This window comes from Pteropus medius, unplaced genomic scaffold, assembly GCF_902729225.1.
Source record: "Pteropus medius unplaced genomic scaffold, Ma_sr-lr_union100, whole genome shotgun sequence".
Classification (NCBI taxonomy): domain Eukaryota; kingdom Metazoa; phylum Chordata; class Mammalia; order Chiroptera; family Pteropodidae; genus Pteropus; species Pteropus medius.
Genome location: NW_024352783.1, coordinates 8587306 through 8602442, shown reverse-complemented (window position 1 = coordinate 8602442; position 15137 = coordinate 8587306). Strand labels below are relative to the sequence as shown.

General features: G+C 41.7%; 1 non-coding gene across 1 annotated transcript; it reads left to right on the top strand.

Annotated features, from left to right (window-relative positions):
* Positions 1–9880: 9880 nt before the first annotated feature.
* On the top strand, positions 9881–9952 carry TRNAW-CCA (transfer RNA tryptophan (anticodon CCA)). The gene has a single exon. It is a non-coding gene; the product is annotated as a tRNA-Trp (tRNA).
* Positions 9953–15137: the final 5185 nt, after the last annotated feature.

Below are 15137 nucleotides of genomic sequence, written 5' to 3'. Positions count from 1 at the left end.
ACAGGCGTTGTAGTTCAGTGGCTGTTAAATTTGACTTTATATTTGGAGAGGTTAAAAATACAGATAAATGTTGCCTTAGTAGGCCTGGGGTTAAACTGAGGCATCTATATTTTTAAAAATCCTTTGGAAGGGGCATGGTCAGAGTCCAGTGCGGGGAGGTCAAAGAGAATAACATGGATGTGGAACCGGGCAGCTCCCTCTCTTGACGAGTGACAAGAAGAATTTCCTGGGTGAGTCACTGGGGAGGGACTGCAGGAAGTCCCATATGTCCCATTGTGATGCAAGCAGAGCCTCAGCTGGGATTGGCCTGGTGGGCACTGGGAGAGGATAAAAAACCCCAGTGTGGGGCAGACATCAGATGGTGAGTCTGTGCAGAGTGGATTCTGAAGTTTTGCTGAGGCTGAGCCTTTCTACCCATCTATGGAACCCTCATACGATGCTGGTGGAAATGTAAATTAGTGCAGCTACTGTGGAAAATGGTTTGGCATTTCTTCAGTAAGTTAAACATGGAAATGTCATATGACCCTAGCTATATACCCAAAAGAACTGAAAACAGGTGTCCAAAAAGTTGTGCACGAAAGTTCATAGCAGTGCTATTCACAATAACCAAAAAGTAGAAACCCAAATTTCCATCAACTGATGAACAGATAAACAATTGCAGTATATCCATACAATGAAATATTATTCAGTCATAAAAATGAATAAAGTGCTGATACTGGCTACCACATGGATGAATCTTGAAAACATTACTGTAAGTGAAAGAAGCTAGTCACAAAAGGCTACATATTGTACGACTCCATTTATGTGGAACATCCAGAATAGACAAATCCATACAGACAGATAGATTAGTGTTCGCCAGGGTCTAGGAAGGGAAGAGTGGAAAGTGATTGCTCAGTGGTGTGGGGTTTCCTTTTGAGGTGATGAGGAAGGTTTGAAATTAGATAGAGGGTATTAGAGGTGATTTATGATTGCACAACACTGCAAGTATTCTAAATGTCACGGAATTGTACTTTATAATAGTTAAAATGGCAAATTTTGTTATGTGCATTTTACCAAATAAAATAAAAAGAATGTTAAGATTGTGCCTTTTAGACCTTCTCTGATGGACAGTAAGTCATTTGATATTCTAAAGGGCCTGCCTCCTAGACGGTTAAAACTACATGAGAAAGATTTTTCAGTCTTTAAAGGTACTAACCACTCACTGCACTTCGAGTTGTGGTCCAAAGGGTAAAGGGTTCATCTTAGAAAGAAATGTGCTGGTGGCTTTTGTCTGGTGGAGCAGATTATAGTTTTATAGACAGAGACCAGAAACTGATTTCGATTTGAACTGAAAGAGATATTACAAATTGGAAAGAGGTCTCTGGACTCCAAACTTGTCTGGGCTTACTCAGTTGCAAGCTTGGACCTTTTCTTGTGGAACAGAAGGATTGGACAGAAGGCAGAGCCAAGGGCTGCAGTTTTTTTCAGGGAGCAAGACTGGGCTATAATGGACCTTCAGTCTGGGCCAGGCTGGAATTCAGATTGCTGTGGGCCTGTTGTGCATCTCTCATTCTCTCTCCTTTAGAATTTAGTGTTGCCTGCAGCAATCCTATCTTTGTTTCCCTGTTACATGTTGGGTGTGTGGGAAGCTTTTCTTTAATTATCAGGTTGTCACAGTTCAAGAACCACTCTCAATATTCACTGTTTGGGGAGAGGATCTGTATATTTTGCACATGAAAATATAATTTATGGCCATAGAATGTATTGTGGCTGCAAATTCTTTGATACATCTCTCATTAAGGCATGGCAGTGAGAGTCTGCTCCTCAGTATTGGGCAGTCTGCTTTGCCAGTAGAATAAACAGACCCATAGAATAAACTTCCAGCTTCTGAGCCAAGACCTAAAGAAAGTGGCACTTCCTTTTCCTAACCATTGGAACAGTCTGGGATCCTTGACCTATCCTTAGAATGTCCAACTCTGAAACCATCCTGCTGAGAGGACATGCATAGGGCTCTCTGGTTGACAGCCACACTGAACTCATCCTGCTAATCAGACCTGGCAGAAGGCCCTACATATGAGCGACCTGCCTCTCTGCTTGCCAATATCCCCATGACCTTATTCAATAGATGTAGGTTAACTGACCAGATTCCTGTCCCCCAAATTTGTGAGAAATAATAAATGAGTATTGTTTTGAGTCACTGGCAAAGACTCCACACCCCCTCCTGCTTGGTTTCCCATGCTCATGTTCATCCCTGCGCCCTTGAACCTCTTGGACACAGCAGCCCTTGCAGACAGAGTGTTTGAGACATTTCTTCTCTTTTAACTGGCAAAGTGACCTTGGGCAAGTCATTGTCCCTGAGCCCCAAGTATGTCTCTACAGAATGGGACATCTGATTCTACAGAGTATGGCACAGATGGAGGCTAGAGCTGGAAGGGATAAGACTGTCAGGAGATATGGCTTTGGGGCAGGAATTAGGAAGAGGTGCTTTGAAAAGGACTTCTGCGGATGCAGCCATGCAAGGAGGGTACCAAACAATGTCACAGACGTCCCACCATGATACAGGATTGGCCAGGCGGGCGGGTGTGGAGCAGAGATAAAAGCTGGACTCTGGGATGACAAGCAGAGAGTGGGCTCCGTGGCTCTGGTCTTCAAGCTAGGCCTTCCTCCCCATGCCCTCAGCGCCCACCCTGCTGAGCAGGCCGCACTCACCTGTCCCAATCAGGGGTTTTGGGTCCAACCTTAAGCCTCAGGTTTCCTGCCCCAGCCTCAGCCCTTACCCATCAGGGCCCAGGGCTGAGTCCTACACTCGAATCTCCCAGGCCCACCCCTGCCTTGACCTGGGTTCCCCAATCAAGCCCTGGTAACTTCCCTTGCTCATGGTCACATCCGTCCAGTGCCAGGATGGGAGTGCATGAGAAGGATGGATGCCGCGGGGCAGTGCCTCCATGCCATGCGACGCATTCAGGCGTGGACACAAACGTCCCCAGTGGAAGCAATTGGCCAGCTGGACAATTTCTAGAGCCTCTAGAACAAGTTTAGTTTATAACCAATTGAACCTATGGAAACACCCATCAAAGAAGCTGAGTTAAATAAACTTAATTAAAAAAAAAAAAGAAACTGAGTTAGAGTATGGGAACTAAAATATTTGCATAGGAAAACCTAAATAAAGAATGAAGAACTAAGTTTTAGGAGTATCTAAAGGTTTTGATAGGTGCAGACAGGCTGTCTTTTTGATCTCGAGAACCTCAAAATAGGGCTTAGAAGAACCTTTACATACTAAAGGTGTGGAGAATACAATTCTTTCTCTTAAAAAAGCACTGGATTGGTTGGCTAACGGTTATCCTGAGGGAGATAGGGTAACTAAATTCGGGGCCAGAATTTCTTGAAGTGTTTTGAGAGCTTGGAGTTATTACCATTTTAAAGAACATTTCCTTCAAATGTAAAAATATCAACTGACTAAACGACATTAAACATGTTCAAAAATATCCCCATAAAAATGCAAGTCTTTTTTGATATTGTCAAAATATAAATGGAAACCAAAGCAGAAAATCTCTCGGGAAAAATCAAAAACAGCAAAAGAGTCTTCAAAGGAAGTTATTCCACATAAAGAGAAAAAGGAATAAAGACCATGGAAAAAGATGAAGTTGTATGATGAAAGAATTCAAGAGCAGATTGGTTGTGAAGGTTAAATGAAGTAACATAATACTACAGTGCTAGGGACATAGCAGGTCCTCAGGAAAAGTAATTGATAAAGTGACAAAGACCACTCGCAGTACGTTTGTGAATCATTTTGTGATGATTTCACCACTTACACTCTCATTAGGTAACTAGACAAGTTCACATTCTGGTTGTTTTGGGCATGCAATTAGAGAGATATAGTTGGACTCTATCACAACCTAATCAAAGGAGAACAGAGGAGAGGAGAGAAAAACAATACAAGAAAGTGAAGTGGATAAAGGAGTCTGCACCACAGCTGTCTTCTGGCTTACATAATTCCACTACAAGTATTAACAGCAAATTTAGTTACTATTCATGCTTGGAGAGAACCTAGAATTAGGTTAAATTATATACCTCACCCCTACAGCTCTTGTCAGCTCTGTATACCCCACCCCAAAGCCCTAAATTCTGACACGTCTATGGAAGCTTAACAGTCACACTAAATATTAGGAAGCAAAAGATTTTTCTCTCTGGAACCCATTTCCAGATAATTACTTTGCTTAATCCTCACAATTTGAGATAGATTATATTGTACTCAGTGTAGAACTGAGGAATCCATGACAGAAAAGTTGAGTGCCCTGTCCAATGTCACATAGCTAGTATGGCAAGGACAGGACTGGAACTCTTGTTTCCTGACACCTAGCCATCTCGTATACTTGCTACCTCCCTCTTGGTAGAGTGGGTCTTCTCACAGTTACCCTTCTTTGTTTTTGTTGCTGAGGACATTTTAAGCCCATACGTTATACTGGAAAAGAGTTGCTTTAGTCCAAAATGGATGTCATCAACTTTACCTTACTACTAATAGAATAACAGGGCCCTGTCTGCCATTGAGGCCTCTCTGCATGTAGCCCCACTAAGCCATAGTCGCCATTAGTTGCATTTGGTGAGCATTAGCAAGCAAGGCCTTTGAGTTTAGTAAAATGCCGAGTCCAAATCTCTAGGCTGAAAACATCTCCACAGCTGAGTTCAGCCAATATTGTCACATGAAGCAAAGATATATTGAGAAAGTCACACTTTTTTGTCATATAAGGACTAGCTGAACAGGAATCTTGTCTCTGCACTCACAGCTGTTACCCCAACAAACATTAAACTTTCTGCTTTCGGCATTTCATTTCTCCCATTTAAAGAGCATCCATGCTGTCCCAGTCTCTTCTGACCATAAACAAACATGGCAACATTCTAATTAGACAGGCCATTGAAAGACATTCAAGCCATGACTATTAAGCCAAATTAATGTGGGTTTAAACTGAACCACATCTTCAAAACCAAAGCCTAGTAGGTCACGGCAGCTTTAAAAGGAGGAGAGCAGAAAGGGAAGGACAATGCAGTAATTGTTTCCACTTGTAATCCTTTTATGTGTTCCCATTGTAAGGAAAGGTTTCTTTCCTAATCAAGGTTTTTGATTAGGAAAGAATGAAAATCTGGCAAAAACCAAAATCATCACAAAAATCTAAATGCCTAAAGTTCAATTGATTCACCACCTCTATGCAGTAGCCAGTCTCAGATTCTATCTCCATCTCATGGGCCATTGAGTGGCCTTCCTGTCAATTAATCAGGAGACTACAGTTTGGAGACCTAGCTCCTGCCTGGGGCTCTGGATTATGCCACACTAATTACCAGTGAGTATTTCTGATGAAAATTCCAAATGCTCCAGCTGTTTCAAGTGTACTTTTCTTCTGAAGGGTGAAGTTAGTGGACAGCCTCCAGCTGTTAGCCTTCGGCCACAACAGCTTGCAAGCCAAAGCTGCACTCCTCCAGGAATGGCCCTGGCCTTTGACAGAGCAAGGTGGTAGCATAAGAGCTCAGCCATTTCTACCTGATACGCAGTTCCTCCAACAGGTGGTCTTCGCTTCAGAGCTCCCCACCTGGCTGGCGGAGACCAGCCAGGTTTGTATCACTGAGCTGACAGCTTCAGCTTTGCCCATTTCCTTTCACAAGTCACTGTCTGAGCATATACTTCCAAAGAACCCAACCCGCAATAAGGTTGTTCCCCCAAACTGCATTATATAGAGATAACCCACTCTACAGAACGTCACTTTTATTTTTTTTTCCTCAGGGTTCAGTTTTTAAGTCCTTAGTTGGAATTTGTTGGCTAAGGAATGTGTAAATCTGAAAGATAGAGGACATCTTCAATGGGCTTTGGGGAGTTTTTCAGGCCTTTAGCATATAGGAGCCGTGGAAATTCTTTTACTTGGCTAACAAACAGCAATTTCCCGGGTCTGAGAGGATTCTAAACTATGCAGAGACTAAACTCGGCAGTGACCGAGAAGCCAAACGTAACGTGTTTTTCTCAGTGATGGTGTTGTAGCCGCCAGCCCCTGAAAGACACACAGACCACCAGAAATCAGTGAGTCATAGGAAACACACTCTTTATTCAGCCAGCTGGGTCTGCCAGGGGTACGCAGACCCCAAATTAAGCAGCCCCGAAATGTAGAGGTACAGAGTTTTTAAGCCCTAAATCCCATTCCTCATTCTGTCTTAAACACAAAAGTCTATTTTTCTCTTATTCACTACCTGTCAACCCACAGGTCAGGTGTGCAAGCGGGGGTACAGAAGCAGAAAGCTTATTGTTAGAATGTTATGTTCCCATGGGTGATAGCCTATGTTCCTATAGGCGATAGCCTATGTTTCCATGGGCAATAGCCAAGCAGTAATTTTCCAGCCAGCACAATGGGGGAATCCTTGGCATAATCCCTGCATTCTTCCTCCTTCACAGCAGTTACCTCTGCAGTTTTCACTATGACATCCCTTCAATCCAGTAGCTTTGTATATTCATTCCTAAAGACACACATTCATGAAGGCCAGCTTCCCTGCCTTATTCCCTTAGAAATCTAGACTGAACTTGTATAACAGAACAGTCAGGATGGCTCCTGGTGCTTCATTACTATAAACACAATTTTGATGAGAACAATCTTAAAGAGATATCTTTGCATTCATTGTTGTTTCTTTAGTACATATTCTCTAGCATTTTTAAAACATTTACTATCCAAAAAGCCAGTACTGATTTACATTCTTTTCCAGTCTTAAATGAGATTATATCCCCACACCCCTGCCAATGTTGGTAATTATCATCCATTTTTCTTTTTTTGTATTTATTGAACATTGACTTTTTAATTTTGAAATTTTCTATATTTTACTGATGTTTATTTTTTAAAATAGGGTTTAATTCTAACACAAGGAAGCATTTCTTTGTAATTTCTGGGCAGCAGTAGAATTTTGGTGAGCAGCGGGCTGAGTGATGCTAGGGTGAGATGAGTAAAGCAATCTCCTAGATGCAAAATTCACCGGGGAGGGGAAGAGGCCGAAAAGTCAGCAGTTGAGATAAATAAAAAATAATGCAATATTTAAAAAAATAAAAATTAAAGCAAAAAATCCACGATGAATAAAGTATCAAAAATTTAAGTAAGAGGATTCAACCCTTCGCAACTGCATAACTGTCTCGGTCCCTGCACGCTAAGTCTTTGCCCTGGCAAGCAAGAATCCAACTTTTAAGAGATACTTAACAATATCTGCACAAATTTCTTCAATCTCTTAATTTGAGTACATCACCACGCTATAGTTTAATGGCATGCCCACATCATAGAATGAAAAACAGGTTTTGGTTCCACATCCCAGGAGAAGAGGGGCTGAGGCATGACAGTGGTGTCCAAAAACCTGAATGGGGTTTCAAGAGTGTCTCTGGCCTTTCCCTGAGTGTGAGGCATTCCTTCCAGTAGATTCTGCACTCTTGACCTCCGTGAGAAAGGCACTAGCCTTTCTTCCTCACAGTGACTTTGCTGTGTGGCCAATGCAGGAGGGCTTCAAGGGAGACAAGGGAAGGAAGTCTGTGATCAGCCTAAAAGTGAATCTGCCTCTTGTTTTAGCACCTCATTCACTTCTTAGATCTCTGAGAAGCGGTTTCCACCACTCCCTAGTTTCACATTCCTACCCTCTCCCCTAGAGTCCAACTCTTTGGAAGGTCATCAGAAGCAGTAAGAAGGTGACTCATGTCTCTGGCTACCTGGGGATGGAATCAGTAAATCATGTTATGGGTTGGGTGACTCTTCCTCACTAAAAGCAATGATAGAGCCTTCTTGTCTCTGCTTCTCTGACAGCCTTGGGGCAGCCACTTCAGGACTCAGTTAATTCCAAATGCCTGCTATTCTTACACTTGTCCGCAAACACAAAAATTGCCATGACTCCTTTTCTGTTTAACAGAAAGAGCTTGTAGAAGTTCTGGTGGTCTTAGCTGTTCCAGAATAATCAGTGTGGTGAGACAGCCCTCCACCCTCATAGCTTCACTGGGAGCAACAGATACAACTTCTCTTTTCTTTCTACAAAGACTGGAGCTCATTCCAGACCTTTCCTTTTCTTAAGAACACCAGGCTCCATGGGTGTTCTATTTATTAAATTAAGATTGATACTTCATGTCCTTGAACGAGGATAATGGTTTATCTTTCTTATTTAAATGCTTTTTTGTTTAAGAGTTTATTCATTTATTTAATAGTGTCGATCCTGAGAATGAATGTACCTGTTATGAACTGTTCCTGGTGGCTAACCAGATTCAAATTTATAAACAGAGCCTAACAGCTGTTGCTAAACAGGGGTACTTCACTCAAGCCGCTTCAGGGAGAATCCTACACTGAACTGCTTACCGCCAGGATTTAACTGCCTGTGTCACCGTGCTCCTGTCCTCTGAGCCAACGAGTTCCTAGAATACTATATCAACCAATAGGACTGAGACTATCTCTGTCCAATGGGAACTACACTGCTATACCCTCATTAGCACTTTAGACCAATTAGAGTGACTCCATTCTGACCAATCAGGATAGTATTTTTTGGACCAATTAAACTGTGATGATTTGGAGTCCTCATTTGCATGAGGATGGACCAATCGGGGACCAGAAGAAGACACTTCTCTCTATATAAGTCAGCTTCGCTGTGGTTTTGAGAATACTTACGGTCAGTTTAGTGTTCTGGCGTACAAGTTGTTTAAGTTGTGTTGTGGTTGAGTTTACGGTGTTACCTACAGTGTTTGCATTAAATAAAATTTATCGCCCAATGGCACTCTGTTGACTATTGTTTCTCTTAATAAAAAGGAAAATGCTGTCCAAAAGCAGGAACTTAAGATTCCCATGAGGTGGACAATGAGCTACTTAAAATTATGATAGGGAAAGATATTAACAAAACCGTGGGTACAATCTAATAACGAGTGAGAAAATTAACATGTTACAATATAATTTCATCTCAAAAATGAATCTTAAGTGAAAGGGAAATGATGTTCTCTTTCTTGATCTGGGTGCTGGACACAAATATTTTCACTTTGCGAAAACTTACGGATACTCTTCTATTGTGTGCTACTCATCAGTTAAAGGTTCAAAAATATGTTTGGGGTATGTATGTAGCCAGTAAAAATCTGCAAAAAGAAATAGTGCATCTTAATATGAGCAGTGCTTATGGATGGTGAGATTTTCAATGACTATTCTTCCAGATACTATTCTGACTTCTCACAAAGAAAATGTTTACTTTTATAGTTTAAAAATAAAATTGCTGCCGTTTATCAAGCTTGTTTATCAAGCCCACCGTTTCCTGGCTGTAGGAGTTGCCTACTCTTTCTTTTTCAGAGGTGGTAAGGAGAAAGAAGCCCTAGGCCAAGCAGGATCTCGCCCACCTGGTTCAGCGTCCTATGAACCTCACGATGGTGACATTTTACGAGTTGAGGCGGAAGACCCAGCGATTTACGCCCCACGAAACTCGGAGCCCCTTCCCGGTTTCCTTGGGCCGCCTTCCATATCTCCACTGTCCAGCCAGGCCCCAAGGCCCTCTGGCCCCGCTCCTCCCGCCCGGCGTCCCTTCACCCCTCCCCCCACCTCCTCCCACCTCCCCCACTCCCACCTCCCTTCACCTCCCCTCACCTCCCCGCGGCCGCCGCCTCGACTCCCCACCAAGTCGTTTGCCCGTGTGTTGCCCAGACGCGGAGGGACGGATCCCGAGTCTCCGCCAAGTGGTGGCTCCGCTGCGGCGCGCACTAAGGCTCGGATGCCTCAGAAGTGCCGGTTTCCCAAATCCGAGAAGCTAGACTTTAGAACTTCTTTTAAATGTGCTTTGGAGTTCAAGGACTGTATACTCCATTCTAGGTTTCCGAGCCGCAGAGCCGAGCAGGCAAAGAGAGGCCTTTAGCAATTCAGAGTCACAGCTTTGCTGTGACCTCGTGGCGCAATGGTAGCGCGTCTGACTCCAGATCAGAAGGTTGCGTGTTCAAGTCACGTCGGGGTCATGAGCGGCTCTTTTTCTCTCTCCAACTACGGACTATAACAAATGGAGTAAAAGCAATAAACACGAAATTTGTCTTCAGGCATTTCGTATTATTTTTCCAACAGTATAGAAAACCCAGCTCCTTTTCCTTTCATAACGAATATAGGGTTTATCAACTTGCAATAGAGAGGAAGAGGTTCCTTCTGGCGACCGACAGGATGCACCGCGTTAAGCCTCAGAGTGACTCCCGAGGTAGCGTGGACCGACACAGCGAGCGCACCGGCGGGTGCCCCGACCCCTTGGGTTACTCGTCCCTTCCTGCTCATTACCCTACCCTACCAGTCTCTGCAAAGCCACGCCTACCTCTCTCTTCGAAACATCACCCTCTAGGTAATTAAATTCGCCCCTGGAAGGAAGGGCCTCTAGTCCAGGAAGTAAACATTCGGTCTCAAGAAGGACTGGTGCCTTTTGTCACGTGTCTTCCTCCTTGGTTACCTTAATCGTCTCTTTTTTTTGTCTCTGCCCCAGACATTCCTTCTGGTGGTCATTCTCTCACCATCTGCATTGTTCCGCATACTCAGACGCTCTATGGATTTGGTTATATCCATACCGTTTGGATATTCACGTTAAAATTGTTTGTTAATAGTTTAAAAAGCTCTACCTGTCTACCAGCAGAGAAAAATATCTAGGAAAAAAGCAGGTTGCATAAAAATATTAACAACAACAACGACAAAAAGCTTAAAAACATACTGTGCATGTATTCACATTAAAACTATGAATGGAAATCATACACACCAATTCTAGCATACTGGTTACCTCTGGAGTATGAGGACAAGAAGGAATAAAGAGAGAATCTAACTTTCATTTTCTAGTGAACATTTCCAAAACGTTAATATTTATTTAATCTGGCTAGAGGGTTCATGGGATCTAGTATTATGAAACATGAGTTTCAGATTGGAATATATTTTGCATAGAGTCCAAAACCTCCATGTTGAGAAATGAATTTATAATTTCCCAAGTTAGCAGGACCAACAGCATGCTGGCATAGGTAGAGTCAGATTCTCTCTGAAAGAAATACACCCTCAAAACAGGCCTAGTTTTCCCATATATAAAGTCCAAACTAAACTTGCTCGTAATATATTTTTAAAAAATAAATTGATAGACAACGTCTTATGAGTAAGAACCAGGAAAATCAGATCCACAGACTTCAGATATGGGAATTATTAGATATGGAATACACAATGGATATGTCTAATCTTTTAAAGTAAAGAGGGGATTGAAATTGACCACAGAACGAGACAAAAATAACCAAGTATGTTTTAAAAAACTAAAAATATATATTTCTAGAAATGAAAGATTTAATGTATGAAATTAGAAACACAAAGGGTATATTAAACAGCAGTTTAGACAGAGCTAAAAAAACAATTAATGAAAGAAATATTTTGGTTGTTCAAAATATGTCCACAAATTTTCCACACTCCCTTCAAAAGGTGATACCTAATTCTCTTCCCCTTGAATGCAGGCCATACTTAATGCTTGAGTCTAACAAAAAGAAAAAAAACAGAAGTTACGGCGTTTGACTTTGGAGACTAGGTCATAAAAGACACTCTGGTTTCTTGCTTCTCTCTCTGTGGATCACTTCCTCTGGGATAGCCAACTGCCATGTTCTGAGAATACTTATGAAGTCCTACAGGGAGGATGGCTATATGAATATCTGAAGCCTCTAGCGCATAGCCATGTGACTAAGCCCTAATCAAGCTTTCCCATGTCTGTAGTCCCAGCCAACATTTTGAATCCAACCTCATATGAGACCCTGAACCAGAACTAAGCAGCCAAACCTGAATTTCAGACCCTCAGAAACTGTGTGAGATAATAAATGATGAGACCTTAGATTTGGAGGCAATTTGTTATGCAGCAATAGATAACCAATATAAAGATAGAATTTAAGAAATTACATATAAGGCAAGTAAAGAGGCAAGGAGATAGAAAGTATGGGTGGTTGGGGGGAGGCGGAATAAAGTGATATCAAGGATAGAATGAACAGGTCTAATCTTAGCCTAAATGGAGTTCCCCAAGACAGATAATAAAGACAATAGAGAGAGGTAGTATGTGGAGAGGTGATGGCTAACAACTTTTCAAAACTGATGGAAAACACGAGACCTCACTCTCATGAAGCGCAATGTATTCTAAGCATGATACGGAAATAGAAATCCATGCCTACATACAGTATAAGGAAACTGCACAATATAGAAAGTAAAGATTTTAAAAATGACCAGACACAGGGGAAAAGACCAATTACCTAAAAAAAAAAAAAAAACGACAAACAATTCTAAGCAACAACAATAAAAGCCAGGGCAAGTGGACTAATAATCCCAAAGTGCTGAAAGAAAATAGCTGCCAAACAGGAATTATATACTTGGGAAATTATCCTTCAAACAAGTGAAACCACCAGCAATCCTCTCTAAAGGATTATTTAAAAGATGTCCTTCAGGGAGAAGAAAAATGATCCCAAGTGGGGGTCTGAGATGCAAGGAATGGTGAAGAAAGACAATGCTAAATATGTAAGTATAGCTCATAAACCTTGACCATTTAGAAACAATAACAATATTACAAACTTATAGAGTTGAAAAATAAAACTATAATACTGGACAAGAACAATGTGCAAGCCAGAGTGAACATAATTAAGAAGTAAAGCCTTTTAAGGTGGTTTTATAACTTTAAAGGAAGGACATTTATTAACCAGAGACCATGCTAAGTATGTTAAAATGTAGAGTAATCACTAAAATAGTAGAGATAACTGGTTGATTACCCAGACCCCTCCCCCCCACCAAAAAAAACCCAGTTAAGGATATCCGGATTTGAATAATAGAACAATTAGAGAACAATGTTCTTGAGTTCATATGGGACATTTTAAAAAATGTGACCACCTTCTATACCCTAAAGTAAATCTCAGCAGATTTCAAAGCATAATTATCATTCAGGTCACTTTCTCTGACCAAATTATGATTAAATCAGGAAATCAATAAGAAAAAAGTTATAAAATTAGGATATTGAAAAATATTTTTAAATTACTTCACAGATCAAAGACAAAATCAGATAATAGAAAAAAATAGAGTTTTTGTTTTCATTTGTTTGTTTTGTTTTGTTTTGTTTTTGCAGAAACCAATAGTTTTTAGAAAATCAACCGAAAGCTAGTTAGAAGGAATAAGGTGAAAGAAGGCAGAGGTGGGAACAAAACATATCACACATATTTTTATGTTGTTTTGATTTTTTTTGCCACGATATAACTTTATTACCTACTCAAAAAAAAGTTGTTAACATCAGTGAATGTTGTAGAACTTGAGGATATAGAAAGACCTTCTAAGGGACATGAGTATGGGGAGTTTTTAGGGCAAGGTATTGGGTAACTCAACAAATAGCAACTCAACATAATTTGGAGGTAAAGCCTCAGGGCCTGAAGGACCCAGGACACTTGAAGGGTCAGGCAGAGATCAGGATTCTAGAACCAAATCTCTGACATTGGTATCTAAGGGCTTGTGGGATGAGATGTTCCTGGTGGTGGCTTGTATAGGGATGGGCGGAGTGGACAGGGGCTCCTCTGGAGGCCTCTTTGTAGCCTCATATGTGACTTCTGTATGTCATGCGAGTGACCCACTGTCCTTGACCCTGTCCTAACATGACTTCTCTTGTGGGTCCACCATTTGTGACAACCCCATTTATAGCTCTTTTGTGTGATCCAGTGTATGACCCTCCTATATTACTCCTCTGTGGACCCCATCTATGTGACCCTTGTCCTCTGGCTTCTGAGTTTGGCTAATGGGGAGAACCAACCAGAGGAAGGAAGTAAAAGATGTGGACAGAGATGAAGACGAACCAAATGAGACGAGCAAAGGCCATTTATTCAGAGCTTGCTCTAGCAAGAGAGTCAGACACTATCACTTGCATTTTGGCAGAGACTCAAAGGCAAGCAGAGGACTGGGAGAACTTTACAGTGGAACAAAAGGAAGGCTCAGGTGTGCCCTGACTGGAGGCTGTTAGCCTGGGGAAATTGGAGGCATGCTGACTAGAAGTAGGGCATCCTGTGTGATTGGCCAGGGGTGCATGTTTGGCTTTCTCTCAATGGTCCTAAGATGGAAGCAAGGACAAAAATCAGGATAGCTGTCAGTTCTTAATCAAGTCCTGGCCATGTGGGTCTGATTGTTACAGGAGGTATTGTTGGGCTTCCTGGTGTCAACTGAGCTAAGAGAGTCAGGAGGCTTTGGCTAGGAATAAATGACAAAGATTTATTCAAGGGTCTTAGAGTTTGCACAGCAGAAACACAACTAGGAAATACCCAAAGTGTTCTTGTGCGGAGAAAGAAGGATAGCCATAGTCAGGCTCCCTCACGATACCTGTAGCTAGCTCCTGAGTGGAAGAAACTCAGCACTTCAACTTTTATGTAACCATGTGCCCGGTTCGCAGGCATGGGCTTCCATTATCTGGCAGCGTGCCGTTATTGTTTAACCTGTGTATAAAAGGCACCGCCGCCACGTGAGAGAGTGCTCTGCCCTTGCTGGGTAATCCTGGCACACAGTGAGGCGGGATATGCCCTTGCTGAAATGAAGAGCTATATCGCAGTTGCCTATGGCTCTCCGCATTTTTTCCCAACTGCCCGAGCCTCATACCCCTTACCTTGGAAACGTGAATCTGCAGCAACATAGTTCCAAAGGAGAAAGAAAAGTTTGAGAGTTTTTATAGTATGGGACAAAAAACAGTATTACTATAATAAATCACAAATTCCTAACTAGGCAGGTCATGGTGGGTAGTCATACTCCAGGCCTATAATTTCCCTAGTGAAAGATTTTTAAACAAAATCTGTCCTTTGTTCTAATGCATCTAGGTTAACACACCTTTGAAAAGATAGAACTAATACCCCTCTGAAGAGTAACCACCCTCAAAAGCACACAATCTCAACTATCTTGCAATTCGATCCCTGCCTTACTTTTTTTCACCTTCATCTAATCTCCCTACGTTCCCTCCTTAATTTCAATTGCATAAAAGAAACTGCAAAACCGTCATTTACCAGAGCATTTGACATCTTTCTCCTCGACATATGTTGTCATTTTGGCTCAAATAAGCTCTTATAAAAAAATCTCTACAGGTTTGAATGTTTCTTACATCGACAATAGTAAAATCATACATTTTTTAAAAAAAAAGTCAGTCCTGCA